The 23,186-nt window shown below is 45.9% G+C and overlaps 1 pseudogene; it reads left to right on the top strand.

Moving 5' to 3' along the window:
- Positions 1-265: 265 nt before the first annotated feature.
- Positions 266-23,186, top strand: part of LOC140485956 (NACHT, LRR and PYD domains-containing protein 3-like) — a 53,534-nt pseudogene continuing 30,613 nt past the window's right edge.

Below are 23,186 nucleotides of genomic sequence, written 5' to 3'. Positions count from 1 at the left end.
TTGGATGTGGAAGGCTCCTTTGGGGCTTGGATGGAGGTGAGGGAGGAGGTGTGGGCGCAGGTTTTGCATTTCCTGCGGTGGCAGGGGAGGGTGCCAGGAAGGGAGGGTGGGTTGTTTGGGGGGCGTGGACCTGACCAGGTAGTCACGGAGGGAACGGTCTTTGTGGAAAGCGGAAATGGGTGGGGAGGGAAATATATCTCTGGTGGTGGGGTCCATTTGGAGGTGGTGGAAATGTAGCCAGACAGATTGAAGGCAGGTGAATGCGATGAAGCAGACAGTAGAGAAGCAGAAAACCAGAAGAGTGGAGACAGACAGGTAGGCAGACATGGAAAACAGCCAGAAGGATAGAGGAAGAAAACATGAGATGGTGAGGAGATTGCTGAGAAGAGGAAAACACTGGGAATAAACTAGAGGTGTAGACTGGAGAAGAAAGCAGATGGTGGCAATGAATGGGAAGACCGTTTGTGTGAGGTACATTTGAGTCATAGGGTACTGAACAAAGATGGTTTGAGGACACATTTGATAAAAGCATCAGAAATGTTAATTCCCCTAAGAATATTGTGTGTTTCAAGAAGTGTTCAAATAGTGCCTTCCCAGTCACTTGCTGAACTTGGTTTAATAATTCTAAATCTTGCATTTCCATCCAGGAGATAAACTGGCAGATGTTGGAGGGCATTGCAGCAAAGCAGAGGCCAGTGTAAAACTACCGGAGCTCAAGGATTGCAGCTAGTTGACAGAAAGTTGTCGGAGAGCGTTGCAGCAGAGCAGAGGCAAGCAAAGAAAACTGGAGTGAAGTCACAGGGAGGCTGTGACCTGATTGGCTGGTAGGAAATCTGCACTAAATTATGAAAAAGAACTCTGCATAGAAGAATGAATAAATGTAACTAATTCACTATAAAATAAATATTTAAATTAATAAAGTAATTAACTAAGTAGAAATGGCTGGACAGATGATGTATTCCAGCTGTATGATACGGGAGCTGGCTGATCCCATTGCAAACAGTGGTGAACACATCCATTGTGGTTCTGTTTGCAGAGTTAGGAATTTGTGTTGCAGACGTTTTGTACCCTGTCTAGGTGACATCCTCAGTGCTTGGGGGGCCTCCTGTGAAGCGCTTCACAGGAGGCACCCAAGCACTGAGGATGTCACCTAGACAGAGGACGAAATGTTTGCAACACAGATTCCCAGCTCGGTGAACAGAACCACAACAACGAGCACCCAAGCTACAAATCTTCTCACAAACTTTGAACACATCTGCAGCAAGTGTTCATTGCTTGAGGAACTGCAGCTCAGATATGAGCTGGAATCTGAGCTTCAAACACTGCAGCACATCTGGGAGGGGGAGAAGTACCTGGACACTGTATTTCAGGAGGCAGTCACACCTGGTAAATTAAGTACTTCACATTTGGCCAGTGGCCAGGGACATCAGGGTGTGATTGCAAGCAAGGCAGGTGCCATGTAGTAGGATTCTGCAGTCAGGAACAGAGGATCCTCCGCTCTTGAACTTGTCCAACAGGTACAAGGTGCTTGCTCCCTATGAGAATGTTGGGAGGATGAGTCAACTGAGCATTGTACCGTGGAACAGAAGGCCATTCATGAGGGAGGAGCAAAAAGACAAGTGGTAGTTGTAGGGGATTTTATAATTAGGGGAATAGATAGTATCCTTTGCAAGTAGGATCGATAGTCTTGCATGGTGTGATGCCTGCAAGTGGGCGGCATGGTGGCACAGTGGTTAGCACTGCTGCCTCACAGCGCCAGAGACCCGGGTTCAATTCTCGACTCGGGCGACTGACTGTGTGGAGTTTGCACATTCTTCCCGTTCTACGTGGGTTTCCTCCGGGTCCTCCCACAGTCCAAAGATGTGCAGGCCAGGTGAATTGGCCATGCTAAATTGACCGTAATGTTAGATAAAGGGATAAATGTAGGGGAATGTGTGGGTTGCGCTTCGGTGGGTCGGTGTGGACTTGTTGGGCCGAAGGGCCTGTTTCCACACTGTAAGTAATCTAATATGCCTGGTGCTAGGGATATATCTGACCGGCTTGAAAGGATATTGGAGGGGGAGAGAGGATCTAGTTTGTTCCGGCATGGACTACATTGGGAAGACAACCTGCTCAGGGATTACCAGGAGTGAGTAACCCAATTAAAGAACAAGTTAGCAAGGGTCTCAGAGGACTGGAAAATAGCTAACATGACATCCCTGCTTAAAAAAGGAATAATGCAAAAGATGGAAAATTACAGACTGTTTAGCCTAACCTTACTCGTGGGTAAGATTTTGAAGTCCATTGTGAAGGATGAGATTTCTGCGTACTTAGAAGTGTGTCATAAAATAACACAAAGTCAACATGGTTTCATTAAAGGGAGGTCATGCCTAACAAATCTGCTAGAATTCCTTGAAGTAACAAGCAAGTTAGATCAAAGAGAGCCAATGGATGTTATTTACCTGGACTTCAAGAAGGCCTTTGACAAGGTGGCATGCAGGAGACTGCTGAGTATGATAAGGGCCCATGGTTTTGGAGGCAAGTCCTAAAATTGATAGAAGCTTGGCTGTCTAGCAGAAAACAGAGTGGGGATAAAAGGGTGTTTCTCAGGATGGTAGCCAGTGTGTTGACAAAGATGAAGGAACTGCGGGTATTCTGGCTAAATTTGCAGACATTACAAAGATAGGTAGTGGGATAAGTAGTATTGAGGAGACGGGGAGGCTGCAGAAGGATTTGAACAGGTTGGGGCAGTGGGCAATGAAGTTGCAGATGGAGTACAATGTGGGAAAGTATGCGGTCATGCACATTGGGAGGAAGTATAAAGGATGGACTATTTTCTAAATGGGGGGGAAAAATTCATAAGTCTGAAGTGCAGAGACTTCGGAGATCTAGCCCAGGATTCTGTCAAGGTAAACTTGCACGTTGATTCATTAGTTAGAAAGACAAATGCGATGTTGGCATTTCTTTTGAAGACTTGAATATAAGATCGGGGGTGTACTTCTGAGGCTCTATAACTCTCTGGTCAGACCACATTTGGAGTATTGTGTGCAGTTTTGGGCCCCATATCTCAGAAAAGGTGCACTGGCTCTGGAGAATGAAGAGTGAGGTTGAGAAACTTATCAGCTAAATGGCCTGATTTCTCCTCCTATGTCTTTTGGTTTTATAAATACCTCTCTTCAATAGTTTTCTGTAATCCTTCTTCATTTAAATAACATTCAGCTCCTCTATTCTTCTTGCCAAAGTGCATAACCTCACATTTCCCCATATTATATTCCACCTGGTATATTTCACTGCTGACATTGTGTCATCATTACCACTTGCTATCCCAACTATTTTTGTGTCATCTCCAACTTGGCTATGTTCACTTTCCTCTTCCAAGTAATATGTATTCTAAATAATTGTGGCCTTAACATTGAGCTGCTAGTTACAGGTTTCCATCCTGAAAATACCCATTTATCCCAACTCTCTCGTTGCCTTATTTAGTCAATCCTGTATGCGTGCTAATATACTACCTCCAAAACCATGAGCTCTTATTAAGTTGCCTAATATATGGCACCTGATCAAACATTTTCTGAAAATATAACTGTGATACCTCAATGCCACATTTTCAGCATGTCACTGCTTATGTGACAAGTATATTGCATTTGCTTCAACTGAGTAGACCTGGCTGGCCAGCCTTTGTTGCTCATCCTTAGTTGCCCATCCTTAGTTGCCCGTGCGAAGGTGGTGGTGAACTGCTTTCTTGAACAGATGCAATCCACCTGCTGTGGGTTGACCCACAATGCCACTTGGGGGTGGGGGGGGGGGGCGGATTTCCAGGATTTTGACCCAGCAACAGTGAAGAAATGGCAATATATGTCCAAGTCATGATGGTGAGTGGTTTGAAGGAGATTTTGCAGGTGTTCTTTCCATATATCTGCCCTTGTCCTTGACAGAAGTAGTTGTGGTTTTGGAAGATGCTATCTGAAGATGTTTGGTGAATTTCTTGTAGATTGTACACACTGCCGCTACTGAGTGTTGATGGTGGAGGGAGTGGATGCTCGTGGATATGGTGCAGTCAAGAGGGCTGCTTTGTCCTGGATGGTGTCAAGCTCCTTAAGGTGTTAAGGCTGTACTCATTCAGGTAAATGGGGAGTATTCCATTATATTCCTAATTTGTGCATTGTAAATAGTGGACATGCTTTGAGGAGTCAGGAGGTGAGCTAGTTGCTGCAGTATTCCTAGCTTCTGACCTGCTTTTGTAGCCACTGCACTTGCGTGGTAAGTCAAATTTGAGTTTTTTTTATCCATGATTCATAATCCCCAGAATGTTGATAGTGGAGGATTCAGTGAAGGTAGCACCATTGAATGCCAAAAGGTATTAGGTAGATTGTCTCTTATTCATGATGGTCATAGCCTGGCCATTTGTGTAGTGTGATTGTTACTTGCCGCTTGTCACCCCAAACCTGGATATTGTCCAGATCCTGAGTATTCGCAAATGGTGCTGAGCATTGTGCAATCTTTGGCAAACATCCCCAATTCTGACCTTCTGATGGAGAGCAGGTCATTGGTGAAGCAGCTGAAGGTGTTTGGGCTGGGGACACTACCCTGAAGAACTCTTCCAGTAATTTTCTGCAGCTGAGATGATTTAACCTCCAGCGATCACAGCCTATGTGCCAGTTATGACTCAACCACTGGAGAGTTTGCCCCCTGATACCCATTGATTCCAGTTTTGCTGGGGCTCCTTGATGTCACATTCGGTCGACTGTAACCTTGATGACAAGGGCTGTCACTCTACCTCACCACTGGAATTCAGCTCTTTTGTCCATGTCTGGACCAAAACTTTAATGAGGTCAGGAGCTGAGTGGCCCTGGCAGAATGCAAACTGGGCGTCACTGAGCAGGTTGTTGCTGAGGAGGGAGATCGGATGCCAGTTCCTCAGGGAACAAAGGTCCCCTTTCTTCAGCAGCAGGACGTTGACCGGCCTGTGCCAAGAAAGGGACAGGTCTCGGGCATTAAAACCCTCCCCCAGGGCCTGCACAGAACGCCCTGAAGAACTCCACATCGACCCATCCAGCCTTGGGGACTTGCCCATCGAGAACCAATTGAGAGTGCCGGTCAGCTCCTCAAAAGTGACGGCAGAGTTGAGTCCTCTGGGCTGAGTTGAGGCAAGTCCTCCCACAGAACTCTGTGAACATCCTTGCTGGACAGATCTGTAGAGAACAGAGCTGTGCAATAGGAGTAAATTTGGGCCCTGATACCCTCCAGATCCGAGGTGAGGGACCTGTCGTCAGCCATCAGCACGAGGAGTTGCTGACAGGTTCCATGCCTTTTTCCAGCGAGTAGAAGGGGAGCTGCTGTACAGGTTCTGGAGGGGCAGGATCTGTGACCTTGCGACCTGACGCGCTGCAGCCTTCTCTTTGTACAGCCCCGGCAGGGCTGTGTCCATGTCGGGCTGACCGAGACGTGATTGAACATCTCCTTAAACTCCTTGATCCTGGATTTCCACCTCTTTGTCAATTCTTCTCACGTACTCCTGACAGAAAACATGGATGTGAGCCTTACCCATGTCCCACCATAGACTCTGGGGCAGGAAGCCTCCCTGCTTCCTTTTAGAGCTGGTCCAGACCAACTAAACAAGAACCGGAACTGCTTGTCCTCCAGCAGCAGTTGTTAAAGAGCCAGTATGCAGACACGAGCCCTGCGCCAAATGGAAGGAGTTCAGCCCATGCCAGATGATGGTCCGTGCACAGCACCTGCTGCATGGAGGCCGCCGGAAAGCAGGAGGAGTACACCCACGAAACGTACAGGTGGTTGATTCTGGACGCTCCAGCTCCAGACCTCAAAGGTGAAGGCACTGGAGTCACGATGCAGTTTCTGCCAGACGTCCACCAGGTTGAAGGACTTGACCAAGTCCCCCAACCTCCACCTTGACGCCAAACCAGACTGGGCACTACCGTGATCCCTGTCCTCGAGGGTGTAGTTAAAATCCAGCCCAAGGACAATGCACTGCCTTTGTTGATGGAGGTGAGATGAGCGGACACTTCTCCGTAGTAGCATGTTTGCCTCGGTCCGAACATGGGAGAAGAGAAGCTCACAAAGTGAAGCACAGCCCTCCCCAGCCACACTGTCAGGTGAAGCAAACGGCCTGGCACAGTCTCCCTGACCTCCAGGATCACTGACTGGAAAAAGTGGGGCCAACAAGATAGCCACCCGTCCAGATCTGCAGGCGAGGTGACTCATGTAGACGCCCCCCCCCCCCCCCCTGCAGGAGCCAGTTGGCTTTGTCTCTCTGCATAGTGTGGGTTTCTTGCAGGAAATATACTGCTTATTTCCCATCCAGAAAGGCAGGGAGGGTCTGGAGTCTGTGCTGTGATTCCCTGCTGTCGTTGATTTTTGAGGCTGGCTGTGATAGTCTTTGTCAGCAGTAGTGTGTAGACAGCAAAACACCTAAAACGAAACATACATACTCTTACTGGGAGGACAAGGGATGGGTGCCAAAATCCCTCTCCCTCACGAGGGGTGCACTGGGGAAGTTTCTGACCCACTTTTGCTCGTTTGCATCCAGACAGGGCTGACCAGAATACTTGTTCAAAGGAGTTCGAGCGTTCAAGCACCAGCTAGACTCTCTATTTTGGTGACTGCGAGCTTCCTCAATGAGGTCCCAAAGTTCCCCACGGGATGACTGGGAGCTCGGTGGCAGGCATTGGGGAATCAAAAACCTCGCTGGAGATGGATTCCCCACCAAGCCAGAACCCCCCTCTGCATGAAAAGGTTTTCCCTTAGGTTCCTTTTAAATTGTCCCCCTCTTACCCAAAACCTGGTTCCTTTATTTCTGGACTCCCCCATTCCAGAGAAAAGACCTTGTCTATTCTATCCATGTCCCTCATGATTTTATAACCTCTAAGGTCACCCCTCAATCTCTGATGTTCCAGGGAAAGCAGCCCCAGCCTATTCAGCCTGTCCCTATAGCTCAAACTGTCCAGTCCTGGCAACATCCTTGTAAATCTTTTCTGAACCCTTGCAAGATTCACAATATCCTTCCATTCGGAACGAGACCAGAATTGCACACAGTCCTTTACAGCTGCAAGATCACCTCCCAACTCCTATACCCAGTGCTCTGACCAAAAAAGGAAAGCATACCAAATGCTGCCTTCGCTATCCGATCTACCTGCGGTTCCACTTTCAAGGAACTATGAACTGTGATTGTTCAGTAACACTCCCAAGGACCTTACCATTAAGTGTATTAGTCCTGTTCTGATTTTCTTTTCCAAAATGCAGCACCTCACATTTATCTAACTTAAACTCCATCTGACACTCCACTGCCCATTACCCCATCTCATCAAAATCCCATTATATTCTGAGGTAATATTCTTCGCTGTCCACTACACCTTCAATTTTGGTGTCATATACCTCATATGTTCACATCCAAATCATTTTTATATAAATTACAAAAAATAGTGGACCCAGCACTGATCCTTGAGGCACACCACTGGTCACAGGCCTCCAGTCTGAAAAACAACCCTCCACTACCACCTTGTATCTTCTAACTTCAAACCAGTTCTCTATCCAAATGGCTAGGTCTTCCTGTACTCCAGGAGATCTAACCTTGCTAACCAGTCTGCCGTGAGGAATCTTGTTGAACGTCTTACTGAAGTCCATATAGATGATGTCTAATGCTCTTCCCTCATCAAACCTCTTCATTAAGTCTTCAAAAAACTCAATCAAGTTTGTGAGACGTGATTTCCCGTGCATAAAGCCATGCTGACTACCCTAGTCAGTCCTTACCTTTTCAAATACATGTAAATCGTGTCCCTCAGGATTCCTTCCAACAACTTGTGCACCACTGATGTCAGGCTCACTGGTCTATAGTTCCCTGGCTTTTTCTTACCACCGTTCTTAAATAGTGGCACCATGTTAGCCAGCCTCCAGTCTTCTGGCACCTCAGCTGTGATCATCAATGATACAAATATCTCAGCAAGATGCCCAGCGATCACTTCCCAAGCTCCCTGCAGAGTTCTAGGATATACCTGATTAGGTCCTGGGGATTTAGAAAAGAATGGCCCTTCAGCTTATGTCTGTAATTCAATTTTCCAGCATTTGACCCATGTGCTTTTGCATTGCAAGTGCACATCTAATTTTTTAAAAATGTGATGTGGAGATTTTGGAGTTGGATTGGATGGACAAGGTCAAATCTCAAACGGCACAGCAGGAACTCCCTCAGTGCACCCCTTCCAGGAATGCCTCCAGGTTGGGTCATTGGGCGGTGGACGCTCAGAGCCCTGCTCCTCTTCCGACACCGGGACACCCAGATGCTCGGGAGAAAAGGTCCTTCTCCCGCGCCAAAGCATCTGGTAAAACAGTCTAGGAGGGAGGAGTGAGGATAACACCTTCCTCCCCTTCACTGCTCGATGACCCAGCAGAGTTATAAAGATTACAGCCTGCACCCCCATGGCCAGTGGAATGGTGGCAGCAAGGGAATCTGCTGCAATCCCCCAGGGTTCTGAGTAAGTCAGGCTGCAGTACTGGAGAGGCAGGAGGCACCACCGGTTCACCCCTGGGGAGGGACAGCATTTTACGCACGACACAGGGAAATCCTCCCTCTGCAGGGCAGCACCTCTTCCCCGAGGAAACAGTGGCTGCAGTAAAGGCTCTCTCCCTTCACTGCCCGCCCTGTGGTAATGGGGCCTGCGGCTCCTCTGCAACTTCTCCTGGAAAATGATTGGCTGGGGAAAACAGGTGCATGGTAAGGATGGGGAAATCGAGATGTGACACAGCTACTGTAGGGTGGAGGTCAGCAGCAGCAGATTCTGAGGTCAGAGCTGGGGCCTGGTTCGGGCTCCGGGACCCCAGGGCCTGCTGTCATAGGGTGAGGGTCAGACATGGAGGTCCAGGGATTGACACATTAGGGCAGGCTTTGCACACGGAAACAGAGAGCTGGGGGCTAGGGTTCCCACGCCAGGACGATGCTGGTGCAGCTGCAGGGGCTTTGTTACGCTGGGGTGGGGTAGGATGAGGGTCCGAGGGGGAATGGTGTTCCGTCAGTGGGAGTGGGATCATTGTGGTGTCTACCCTCTGGTCGGACAGTCACCTTCCATTTCTCCCACCGCCCCCCCCCTCCCCCGCCACTACTGCCAGAGGCTGAGGCACCAGCAGCTCCTGGCTTAGACCCCGCTGATGGGGTCTTAGTTGCTGTCTTAGGGGGAGAGGAAGTAGGATGGTAGTGCCACCTATGACTGTCGGTGTAGGCTGGGCAGCCTTCTGGGTGGAGCAATTCTTCCTCATGTGCTGTGAGGTGGGGCGCAAGTGGCACCGCGTGCTGTCTGCAGTCCAGAAAAAGCGGTAGGCCACATTGAGGAAGGTAAAGGAACCCTTGATGATCTTCTCCCGGGCCAAGCAAATGGATGCCTGGTGCTGGAAGAAGTGCACCAGTATGAGGACGGTGTCCTTCAGACCGAGCAGGAGCGACAGTGCATCTGATCACATTTCCCCTAGAGTTTGGAGATGGGGAAGGAGAGTTCATTGTGAATAAAGTGGGATGTTGGAGATCATGACCTGCTAGAAAGTAATCTCCAATGGGTTGATGGGAAGAAATGTCCCGCCCACAGTAAGCCCCTTCTGCACCGTCAGGTGGATTGCCTGCTCAGTCTGAATGAAAAATATGGCCTTCCTGTATATCGTGGAGATTTTGGAATCTCTCATGGCCGACCATACTAGCCATGTCCTCACTGCAAGCCTTGATGGTCATACTTGGATGGTGATCTGCCTTCACACCCGGGTGCTTGGTTAGGGGCATGAAGGGGGTGGGGTTGTAGCCAGGGCTGGAACAGCCACGCCCAAGGCAGGGGCTACACTGGCATAAGTACAGCTGGGGCCTGCCATTTTGGTGCTCACCATGGTGTGCTGCTGGTTGGCCCCAGAAGATCTCCTCCCTCACGGGCCTCATGCAACAGTAGCGATCCTGGCACTGGAAGGCCCTGGCAGCAGCAGCAATCACCCCATTTGCTGATGGGGCCCAGGCAGCAGCAGCAGAGGTAGATCCAGGCAGCAGCAACAGTCCCCAGATGCAAAGCCCTGTGCCTCTGTGTGCAAAAGTAGCATTCTGCTCGTAGAATGCATACTTATTGAGCTAAGAAGTGAAGAGTTGCTTGAGAAAAGTCACCAGGGCTCTTGAAAGGACACCCTTCATGAAACCTGCTGGATTTGTGAACTCAATCATCTCACCTTTTGTCTATGACAAGTTTGGGTAACATACATATAAAACCTGTTTCCATAAGCTGATTAGTACAAGCACTAGCGGCACAGTTTTAAGATTTGAGCTTGAGATGCTGGGGGGCAATATGGGGAGGAATTTTTTTTAAAAGAGTAAATGCAAATGACCTGGAATTGTTGCTCACTAGAGTGGAAGCAAAGATCATCAATGATTTCAAAAGGAAGTTCAATTGGTACTTGAAGAAAGTAAACTGCACGGCTTGGGGTTCGGGTGATGTATGGGAGTGATTTGCTTGCACTGCAGACAGCTAGTATGAACTATATGGATTTGGTTGCTGCCTTCTATGCTATAAATTACCCTATGATCCAGTAAATGTCTCTGAATGAATCTTGTGTTTATATAAGAGTAAAGGAACTTGATTCAAAAGGTCATCCACTCAGGGAAGACCTTTGTACTATCCTTGGATTTGCAGAAAGCATTTGACAAAATACCAATGAAAGACTATTGTGCAAGATAAAAGCGCACGGTGAAAGGGCTAATATATTAATAGAAGATTGACTTGCTAGCAGAAAACCAAGTATGAATGAATGCATCGATCTGATTGGCAGGATTGATGAGTAGAACTCTGCATGTGTCTGTGCTTTGGCGTCAGTATTTTACGATGACTTTGAGGGGGAGCAAAGACAAGTTCGCTATATATACACATGACATCAAGTTAGAAAAGCATGTTGTGTAGTGGATATAAGGTGGTTGGTTGCATGTCAATGCAGGCAGGTTTATTCAGAAATAATGAATCTGCACAGCAAAATGTGAATGACTGCTATCCTGTGTTATGAGAGAACACAAACATCAAAGTAAGGTTTTTATGCTTCAGTTATATAGAGCATGAGTGAGATTGTACCTCAAATAGTGTGCAAGTTGGTGACCTGACTCAAAGAATGATGTAAATGCATTGCAGGCAGATTAGAGGAAGTTTTCTGAAATGATACCTGGAACGATTGGCTTGTGCTATGAGGAAAGGTTGAACAGACTAGGTTTGTTTGCATTGGAGTTTAAAAGGGCAAGAGGTGGCTTGCTTGAAGTGCAGACAATCCTGTAATTAGTAAGGATAATTCCCACGTGGGTGAATCCAGAAGAAACCCTTTTAAAAGTGGGAGGTACGGTAGGTCATTAGTTAACACTGCAGCCTCATAACCCCTGGGTTCGATTCCACCCTCCGAGAAATGACTGTGTGTGTGGAGTTTGCAGTTCTCACTGTGTCTGCATGGGTTTCCTCCGATTTCCTCCCAAAGTCCAAAGATGTGCAGGTTAGGTGGATTGGCCATGCTAAATGCGGGGTTGCAGGGATAGGGTTGGGGGTGCTTCTAGGTGGGATGTTCTTTGCAGGGTTGGTGTACACTCGGTAGGCCAATTGGTCTGACTCCACACTGTATGGATGCTAAGATTCTATGGATCACCCTTTAAAGCCAGGAGAGACTTTGTGTAACTTTGGAACACACTCTGCCTCAAAAGATGAATATATTTAAGGCAGAGATAGGTGGATTCTCATTAAGCAAGGAAACCAGACATTACTCAGGGTAGTTAGAAATGTGGAAGTCAAAATAGATTAGCAGTGATCTTGAATGGGGAGCTAGCAGAAGTGGCTGAATAAAGTACTTCTGCTCCTATTTCTATATCAGCAAGTGGTTTCTTGGATCTTGTTTAGAATTGGGTTGTGGAGAGCAGCAGGACTCACTGGATTATACTGGACAGTTGTTTATACCACATTCAAAGTGGAGATGAACACTTAGGAAATGCCCAATTCCAGAACTAACAGCTTTTGGACTGATGGAAGAGCACAAACTGATATTATGTTTAACAAGGAAATGTTGTCCTTCCCATATGAATAATTACACGAAATCTTATTGGATACTGCAGAATATCAGAATTTGGGATCTCCTGTCAACACCATGGCGCAAGGTTCAAACAAAGAAAAAGATTCAGCATCCTCAAAAAGAACAAAAATGGACACAGGTAGGTTCACATGACACTCAGAAATATTGTTTCTGACTTGAAAAGGATCCCAGAATCGATTATTTTTAAAAAAAAGGGAAAAGAACAGCTCAGTAGAAAGAGGAAAGTGAGTAAGTTTCAGTTAGAAGGATGCCCTCACGACTAGAACTGTGCAATAAGATACTTGGTACTAGGGAGTGGCTCGAGTCTTGCCGATTAACAATGTGACACCAGGAAGCAGGAGAGCACTCCCAATGGAGGTGGCAAGGTTGAGAGGCAGTTGAGGAATAGGAATAGAAAAGTGACAGCGGTGGAAGATTACATTGTCAGGAAAACAGACAGACCCTTCCACAACCGTGGGCATGACCAAAATATCAAGAACTGATGTTTATAGAAAAATATTGTAACTTTATTGTCAGTCTTAAAGGTGAAGTTCAGGATTGTGATTTCTGGATTATTTTCCACGAAACCACTTGAAGGAAATACGAGGTAAATCAATGATTCATTTCAGGGCTGGAGCAGGTGGGAAGTGTTCACATTCTTCGGGTTTTAGCATAGAAAAAAAGAAGATAGGAACAAGAGGAGGCCATTTGGCCCTTCAAGCCTTCTCGTCCATTCATCACAATCATGGCTAATGTTCAACTCAAGGACCTAATCCTGCTTTCTCCCGATTTTGCCTTTGATCCCATTTGTCCTAAGTGCTATATCTCGTCACCTCTTGAGTACAATTAATATTTTGGCATCCAATTCCTGTGGTAATGAATTCCACAGGCCCTCCACACTCTTTGGGTGAAGAACTATCTCCTCATCGCCGTCCAAAATGGTCCATCCTGATCCTCCGACTGTGACCCTTGGTTCTGGACACATCCATCATCAGGAGCATCCTCCCTGTCTTGCCCTGTTAGAATTTAATAAATCTCTGAGATCCTCTTCCCTCATTCATCTGAACTCCAGCAAAAACAGTTATAATCGAATCAATTTCTCCTCCATATGTCAGTCCCACCATCCACTGATTCAATCTGGTAAAGCTTTGCAGCACTCCTTGGAGAGCAAGAGCAAGAGACCAAAACTGCATATTGGGCGGCACGGTGGCAGAGACCCCGGTTTAATTCCCGTCTCAGGCTACTGACCGTGTGGAGTTTGCACATTCTCCCTCTGCCTGCGTGGGTTTCCTCCAGGTGCTCCGGTTTCCTCCCACAGTCCAAAAATGTGCAGGTTAGGTGAATTGGCCATGCTAAATTGCCCGTAGTGTTAGTGAAGGGGTAAATGTAAAGGGAATGGATCGGTGTGGACTTGTTGGGCCGAAGGGCCTGTTTCCACACTAAGTAATCTAATCTCATATTCTAGTAGTGGCCTCAACAAAGTATTCCATAACTGCAATAACACATTGTCTGCTCTTGTGCTCAAAATCTCTCTCACTGAAGGCGAACATACCATTTCTTCTTTACCACCTGTTGCATCTGCATGCTCACCTTTCAGCAACTGGTGCACAAGGACATCCAGATCCAGATCCTGCTACACACTCCCCTCTCCCAATTTACAGCCTTCCAGGTAGTAATCTCCCTGCTTGTTTTACTTCCAAAGTGAATAACTTCACATTTATCCAAATTATACTATATCTGCCATTGATTTACCCACTCACTCAACCTGTCCACATCCCTCCTGAAGGATTTCTGCATCCTCATCACAGTTCACCCCCCACCCCAACTTGGAGTCATGTGGAAACATTGAGATGTCACATTTTGTTCCCTCCTGTGTCTCAAACTTGATGGAGTTTTTTGAAGAAGTAACAAACAGGATTGATGAGGGCAGAGCGGTAGATCTGATCCAAATGGACTTCAGTAAGGAGTTTGACAAGGTTCCCTATGGGAGACTGGTTAGCAAGGAGAGTTCTCATGGAATACAGGGAGAACTAGCCAATTGGATATAGAACTGGCTCAAAGGTAGAAAACAGAAGGTGGTGGCGGAGGGTTGTTTTTCAAACTGGAGACCTGTGACCAGTGGAGTGCCACAAGGATCGGTGCTGGGTTCTCTACTTTTTGTTATTTTATATAAATGATTTTGATATGAACATAGGAGGTAGAGTTAGTAAGTTTGCAGATGACACCAAAATTGGAGGTGTAGTGGACAGTGAAGAAGGTTACGTCTCATTACAACAGGATCTTGATCAGATGGGCCAATGGGCTGAGAAGTGGCAGATGGAGTTTAATTTAGATAAACGTGAGGTACTGCATTTTGGGAAAGCAAATCTTAGCAGGACTTGTACACTTAATGGTAAGGTCCTAGGGAGTGTTGCTGAACAAAGACCTTGGATTGCAGGTTCATAGTTCCTTGAAAGTGGAGTTGCAGGTAGATAGGATAGTGAAGAAGGTGTTTGGTATGCTTTCCTTTATTAGTCTGAGTACTGAATACAGGAGTTGGGAGGTCATGTTGTGGCTGTACAGGACATTGGTTAGGCCACTATTAGAATATTGCGTGCAATTCTGGTCTCCTTCCTATCAGAAAGATGTAGTGAAACTTGAAAGGGTTCAGAAAAGATTTACAAGGATGTTGCCATGGTTAGAGGATCTGAGCTATAGGGGGAGGCTGAACAGGCTGGAGCTGTTTTCCCTGGAGCGTCGGAGGCTAAGGGTGACTTTATAGAGGTTTACAAAATTGAGGGGCATGGATAGGATAAATAGACAAAGTCTTTTCCCTGGATTGGGGACATCCAGAACTAGAGGGCATAGGTTTAGGGTGAGAGAGGAAAGATATAAAAGGGACCTAAGGGGCAACTTTTTCTCGTAGAAGTGGTGTGTGTATGGAATGAGCTGCCAGAGGAAGTGATGGAGGCTGGTACAATTGCAACATTTAAGAGGCATTTGGATGGGTATATGAATAGGAAGGGTTTGGAGGAATATGGGCTGGGTGCTGGCAGATGGGACTCTATTGGGTTGGGGTAACTGGTCGGCATGGATAGGGTGGACAGTGCTGTATATCTTTATGACTCTATGAATAGCTGTGGCACCCCACTAGCTACTGTCTGCCAACTGGAAAAGGACCCATTAATTCCTACTCTTTGCTTCCTCCCTGTCAAACAGTTTTCTGTTCCCCTCAATGCACTTCTCCCTATCCCATGCATTTTAATCTTGCATAATAGTTTCTTCTGCAGGACTTTGTCAAACGCTTCCTGAAAGTCCAAATATAGCATGTCGATTGGTTCCCCCTTGTCAACTCTACTAGTTACATCTTCATAGAATTTCAACAGATTTGTGAAGCATGATTTCCCCTTCATAAATCCTTGTTCCTTCTGCCTGATGCTGCCACTGCTTTCTAGCTGCTCTACTACAAAGTCCTTGATAATGGATTCGAGAATTTTCCTCATTACTGATGTTAGGCTTACTGGTCTCTAATTCCCTGGTTTCTGTTTACCTGCCTTTTTGAATATTGGCGTGACATTAGCTCCCCTCCAATCTGCAGGGGCTGTACCTTGAAGATGACTACCAATGCAACCACTATTTCTAGCGCCACTTCCTTGAGTACTCTGGGATATAGATTTTCAGGCCATGGGGATTTATTCACCTTCAATTTCCGAGCACCACTTCTCTATTAATATTAGAGATCACGGAATAAAATCTGGCTTGATGGATGGCATATTTAATTTTGGAAGATGATTTAATATGGTGATTAATGACAGAACATATACATGAGATTGCAAAAGTTCTTCTTTAGTAGAACACTGTATATGAGATAATGAAACAAAATGTCTATACAAGACTGTTTTGCCGCTTGTGTTAACACATCTTTCTAAATTAAGTTTCAACCTTTTTACAGACAGTTAATCCTGGGGAAATATCATTTCTGAAATATCTCAACCCTTTAGTTTCTTAGTTAAGAGACACTACCCAATTCTGTTCCTTGGACTGCTGAGAATTTTTATTTCAGAACCTGTTGATATGAACATTTCTGTTCAGTTCTGAGCTCGTCTGGTAAGTTATTACTTTTCTTGTTAGTTTCTTGTTAGTCTGGTTAGTTGTTACTTTTTGCAGAATGTCAACATGATGTTTCACTGACTAAGACCAATTCTGTGAGAATGACAGATTCCACTGTATAGAAACTGAGTCTTTTGCTCTGAAGTGTAAACGAAAATAGCAGTCATGATCTTTTTTCTGTGCTTGTCATCAGTACAGCATTGTAAACATTCTATCCAGGACACTGTGTGTGTCTGACCAGTACTTAAGTGAAAGCACATGTATTCTTGGGAACTTTTGTATTTGGGTCATGTCCCAAATGATTTTAAGGTATAAGAGTAGAAATTAAACCATTCAGCCTGTTGAATCTGCTCTGCCATTCAGCCATGGCTGATAAGTTTCTCAACCCTATTCTCCTGCTTTCTCCCCATAACCCTTGATCCCCTTGATAATCAAGAACCTATCTATCTCAGTTTTAAATATACTCACTGACCTGGTCTCCATAGTTTCTGTGGCAATGGATTCCATCGATTCACCACTCTGGCTGAAGATGTTTCTCCTTACCTCTGTTCTAAAACATCTTTTCTTTACTTTTTAAGGTTGTGTTCTTGAGTGCTAGTCTTTCCTAACAATGGAAGTACCTTTTTAGCATCTACTCGGTCCAGGCCATTCAGTGTTCTATAGATTTTAATTATTTTCAATTAGATCACCCCCTCATTCTTCTTAATTCCAGGTATAAACCCAGAGTCCTCAAACATTCCTCATATGTTAAGCTTATCATTCCTGGGACCATTCTCGTGAACCTCCTCTAAGCCTGCTCCAGGGCCAGTACTTCCTAAGATGTGGGGCCCAAAACGGCACAGAATGCTCCATATGTGGCCTTCCCAGAGCCTTACAGAGCCTTTTCTATTCAAGTCCTCTCAAAAGAAATGCCATCACTGCATTTGCCTTCCTAACTACTGACTTAACCTGCAAGTTTACCTTGAGAGAATCCTGGACTAGAACTCCCAGGAGTTTCAGACTTGTGAATTTTCTCCTCACTTAGAAAATAGTCCATGTCTCTATTCTTCCTACCAGAGTGCATGACCTCGCACTTTCCCACATTGCATTGCATTCCATCTACTACTACTTTGCCCACTCTCGTAACCTGTCCACATCCTTCTGCAGCCTCCCCGGCTCCTCAGTGCTACCTGTCCCTCAATGTACCTTTGCATCGTCTGTAGAATGCCCCCAGTTCCTTCATCTCGATCGATAATGTATAAAGTGAAAAGTTGTAGTCCCAACACAGCCTTGTAGAACACCACTTGTCACCGGCTGCCATTCTAAAAAAGACCCTTTTAACTCCACTCTGTTTTCTGCCAGACAGTCGAGCTTCTATCCATGCTAGCAGCTTGCCCTTGATACCATGGGCACTCATCTTACTCAGTAGCCGCCTTAAGGTCTAGGTAGATAACATCTATTGGCTCTTGGTGTAACCTGCTCCTTACTTCCTCAAAGTATTCTAGAAGATTTGTCAGGCATGACCTCCCCTTGATGAAACAATGCTGACTTTGCCCTATTTTACCTTAAACTTCCAAGTATTCAGAAATCTCATCCTTCACAATGGATTCAACGATCTTGTCCACGACCGAGGTTAGATTAATTGGTCTGTAATTTTCTGTCTTTTGCATTTTCCCATCTTTAAACAGAGGTGTCATGATAGCAATTTTCCAATCCTCTGAGTCCCTCCCTGACTCGAGCAATTCCTGAAAGATCACTACTATGCCTCCATTATCTGCTCAACTGAGAACCCCTTAGTACACTGCAGTGCAGTTCATCTGCTCCAGGTAATTTATCCATCTTCAGGCCATTCAGTTTTTCTAGTACCTTCTGATTGGTACTAGAATTCAGCTCTGCCTCCTCACTGTCTTGAATTTTTGGGATATTACTCGTGTCTTCCACCCTGAAGACTGAAATGAATTATTTGTCCATCACCTATTTCCTTGTTCCCCACTACTATCTCTCCAGTGTCGTTTTCCAGCTGCACAACATCCACTTTTGCCTCTCTTGCCTTTTATATGTCTAAATAAGTTCTTAGTCTTTCTTTATGTTACTGGCTAACTTGCCCTCCTATTTAATCTTCTCCCTCCCTGTTTTTTTTTGTTGTTGCCCTCTGTTGGTCTTTTTAAACTTCCCAATTCTCTGGTTTCCTAATGCTCTTCATCACATTATATCCTTTCTCTTTTGCTTTTATGTCAGCCATTGTTACCTAATCCTCCTTGTACCATCCTCCTTTTTCCCTCAGGATGAACCTCAACTGAGTCTCCTGAATTCCTCCCAGAAACTCCTGCCATTGCTGTTCCACTATCTTTCCTGCTAGGCTTCTCTCCCAGTCAGGTAAAAGCAATGACTGCAGATGCTGAAAATCAAATACTGGATTAGTGGTGCTGGAAGAGCACAGCAGTTCGGGCAGCATCCAACGAGCAGCGAAATCAATGTTTCGGGCAAAAGTCCTTCATCAGGAATAAAGGCAGTGAGCCTGAAGCATGGAGAGATAAGCTAGAGGAGGGTGGGGGTGGGGAGAGAGTAGCATAGAGTACAATGGGTGAGTGGGGGAGGAGATGAAGGTGATAGGTCAAGGAGGAGAGGGTGGAGTGGATAGGTGGAAAAGAAGATAGGCAGGTCGGACAAGTCAAGGAGACAGTAACTGAGCTGGAAGTTTGAAACTAGGATGAGGTGGGGGAAGGGGAAATGAGGAAGCTGTTGAAGTCCACATTGATGCCCTGGGGTTGAAGTGTTCCGAGGCGGAAGATGAGGCGTTCTTCCTCCAGGCGTCTGGTCGTGAGGGAGCGGCTGTGAAGGAGGCCCAGGACCTCCATGTCCTCGGCAGAGTGGGAGGGGGAGTTGAAATGTTGGGCCACGGGGCGGTTTGGTTGATTGGTGCGGGTGTCTCGGAGATGTTCCCTAAAGCGCTCTGCTCGGAGGCGCCCAGTCTCCCCAATGTAGAGGAGACCACATCGGGAGCAACGGATACAATAAATGATATTGGTGGATGTGCAGGTGAAACTTTGATGGATGAGGAAGGCTCCTTTAGGGCCTTGGATAGAGTTGAGGGAGGAGGTGTGGGCACAGGTTTTACAGTTCCTGCGGTGGCAGGGGAAAGTGCTAGAATGGGAGGGTGGGTCGTAGGGGTGTGAGGACCTGACCAGGTAGTCACTGAGGGAACAGTCTTTGCGGAAGGCGGAAAGAGGTGGGGAGGGAAATATATCCCTGGTGGTGGGGTCTTTTTGGAGGTGGCGGAAATGTCGGTGGATGATTTGGTTGATGTGAAGGTTTGTAGGGTGGAAGGTGAGCACAGGGGTGTTCTGTCCTTGTGACGGTTGGAGGGGTGGGGTCTGAGGGCGGAGGTGCGGGATGTGGACGAGATGCGTTGGAGGGCATCTTTAACCACGTGGGAAGGGAAATTGCGGTCTCTAAAGAAGGAGGCCATCTGGTGTGTTCTATGGTGGAACTGGTCCTCCTGGGAGCAGATACGGCGGAGGCGGAGAAATTGGGAATACGGGATGGCATTTTTGCAAGAGATAGGGTGGGAAGAGGTGTAATCCAGGTAGCTATGGGAGTCGGTGGGTTTGTAAAAAATTCTCTCCCAGTCAGTTCTACTCAGCTCCTCCCTCATGCCTCTGTAGTTGCCTATATTCAGCTGAAATACTGTTACTTCTGATTCTATCTTCTCCCGCTCAAAATACAGAGTTAATTCAATCATATTATGGTCACTGCCTCCTAAGAGTTGCAACAGGTTTATTTGAAGCATTAGCTGTCAGAGCACTGCTCCTTAATCGGGTGGTTGTAGAATCTGTGTGTATAGAATGGAGGAACTGCAAAGGGGACACACTAGGTTTTGGAGTGCTGCTCCTTCATCAGATTTTTCCCAGTCTACCTGCATAGTGGAATCCCCCATGATGGTTGAAACTTTGTGTTACCTACACATCTTTCCTATTTCCTGGTGTATCTTGTGCCCCAACTCCTGACTACTGTTGGAGGCCTGTACATGACTCCTTTCCCCTTTGTGGTTCCTCAATTCTACCCGCACAGATTCTACACCATCTGACACTACTTCGTTTCTTATTGCGATTTAATTTCATTTCTTACTGATAAGGCAAATCCACCCCCTCTATCTTTTCGATAGGATGTATATCCTTGAATATTCAGCTCCCAATCCTGATCCCCTTGCAGCTATGTCTCCATGTTTTACCTGTCAATTTCTATCTGTGCCATAAGGCTATTTACCCTATTCTTTTATATTGCGAGCGTTCAGATATAACACCTTCAGTCCTGTATTAACTGTCCCTATTATGACTGTCATTCATTGCGCAGCGTGCTTGAAGTTTGTGCTAACCCTTGCCATACCGTTTGCTGTATTTGTCTGTTTCGAGATTTCACTAACCTCCCCTGAGTTCTGCATTCTAACCTCATCTTTTCATTTGGGTTTTCTAATTTCCCCCATAACTGACTTTTTTTTTCCCTCTGGTCTTTTTAAACTTCCCAATTCTCTGGTTTCCTAATGCCCTTCATCACATTATATCCTTTCTCTTTTGCTTTTATGTCAGCCATTGTTACCTCATCCTCCCTGTACCATACATGCGCACACACAATTCGGTAGGACTCTGGTCCTAGATGAAGACCGTCCCATCAGAAGGTCCCTTCTTCCCAGTACTGCTGCCAATCTCTCTTATGAATTCAAACCCCATTTTTCCCCACACCAATCTTTGAGCCGCTTAATCTTATTGATTCTGTGGTAATTATCTCATGGTTCAGGTGGTAATCCAGAGATTATTACCTTTTTGGTTCTGCTTTTGGATTTAGCCTCTAGCTGTTCATACTTCCTTAGCAGAACCTCCACCCTAGTTTTATTGATGGACCACGACCACTGGATCTTTACAGTCCCACGCCAAATTCCTCTGCAGCCCAGATAAGATATTCCAAACCCGAGCACCAAGTCAGCAACACAACCTTTGGGATTCTAAATCCTGGTGACAGAACAGTATGTATACCTCTAACTATACTATCCCCAATTACATCAGCATTTACAAGTGCAGCAACTCTACCTTCTGGATCCCTCTACCTGCCTCACAGCAACACCCTCCTGTCCCTGACCTCAGGCTTAATTCAAGTTAACTAGTCTAAGGAATGTGACTGTCTCTTGAAACATAGCATCCAGGTAACTCTCCCCCTTCTTGATGTGTCACAATGTTGGAAGCTCAGACTCCAGTTCATCGGAGTTTTTCCAGCAACCAACATTTACTACAAGCATGGTCACTGGGAACTGCAGTAGGATCCACCAACTTCCACATCATGGAGAAACAAGACACCACCTGACCCCCACTCCTTTTATTTAATTTGTTTTTTTAATCCTTAACTGTGTTTGTATTTCTCTTTATGCAAGTTGTAACCAATAAATTAACGAAATTCAGTTGAATACTGATTCAAATTGTGCAGACTCCTTATTGGCCAATCAAATCACAGCCCTCTTGTGATTTCACTTTTCTGACCTTTTCAAATCATAATCACCAGATGGCAGTTTTCAGGAAAGTAGAAAAGCCATGGATACAGTTGGGTGGATGGGTTACTTTTAGGAAGGTAGGAGGGATAGGCAGAGTGCAGGAGTGTCATGTGGCTCTCCCTACCTCAAACAGGAATCCTGTTTGGAAATTGTAGGGGGTGATTGACTTTCGGGGGAATGTAGCACTGACAGCCAAGTTTCTTGTACAGAGATTAGCTCTACTGTAACAAAACGTATGTTAGGATCCAAGTGATCGATTCTGAAAGTGGACCCTCTAATCAGAGGTACAGACAGATGTTTCTGCAGCCAGCAATGCATTATCAGAATGGTATGTTGCCTGCCGAGTGCTGGGTCAAGAATATCTCTGAGAGGTTGCAGAATATTCTCAAAGGAGGAAAGGGACTAACAGGAGGTTGTTGTATACATTGGAACTAATGACACAGGAAAAGAAAAAGATAAGGTTCTGAAGAGAGAATATAGAAAATTAGACAGCAGGTTTAAAAAGTAAGTCCTTGAATAATGTCTGGATTACTCATCGTGTCATGTGAGAGTAGGAACAGGAGGGTAGAGCAGAAGAATACAATAGACAATAGATGCAGCAGTAGGCCATTCTGCCCTTCAAGCCTGCACCACCATTCAATATGATCATGGTTGATCATCCTTAATCAGTGTCCTGTTCCTGCCTTATCTCCATAGCCCTTGATTCCACTATCCTTGAGAGCTCTATCCAACTCTTTCTTAAATGAATCCAAAGATTGGGCCTCCACTGCCCTCTGCGGCAGAGCATTCCACACAGCCACCACTCTCTGGGTGAAGAAGTTTCTCCTCATCTCTGTCCTAAATGGTCTACCCCGTATTTTTAAGCTGTGTCCTCTGGTTCGGCACTCACCCATCAGCGGAAACATGTTTCCTGCCTCCAGATTGTCCAATCCTTTAATAATCTTATGTCTCAATCAGATCCCCTCTCAGTCTTCTAAACTCAAGGGTATATAAGCCCAGTCGCTCCAGTCTTTCAGTGTAAGGTAATCCCGCCATTTCAGGAATTGACCTTGTGAACCTACGCTGCACTCCCTCAATAGCCAAAATGTCTTTCCTTAAATTTGGCGACCAGAACTGCACACAGTACTCCAGGTGTGGTCTCACCAGGGCCCTGTACAGCTGCAGAAGAACCTCTTTGCTTCTGTACTCAATCCCTATTGTTATGAAGGCCAGCATGCTGTACCTGCATGCTTACCTTCATTGACTGGTGTACAAGAACACCCAGATCTCTTTGTACTGCCCCTTTACCTAAATTGATTCCATTTAGGTAGTAATCTGCCTTCCTTTCCTTGCCACCAAAGTGGATAACCATACATTTATCCACATTAAACTGCATCTGCCATGCATCTGACCACTCACCTAACCTGTCCAGGTCACCCTGTAATCTCCTAACATCCTCATCACATTTCACCCTGCCACCCAGCTTAGTATAATCAACAAATTTGCTAATGTTATTGCTAATACCATCTTCTATATGATTAACATATATTGTAAA

Source organism: Chiloscyllium punctatum, chromosome 15, assembly GCF_047496795.1.
Source record: "Chiloscyllium punctatum isolate Juve2018m chromosome 15, sChiPun1.3, whole genome shotgun sequence".
Lineage (NCBI taxonomy): Eukaryota > Metazoa > Chordata > Chondrichthyes > Orectolobiformes > Hemiscylliidae > Chiloscyllium > Chiloscyllium punctatum.
Note: the sequence above shows the minus strand (reverse complement) of the source record. Positions and strands in the feature narration are given on the sequence as shown.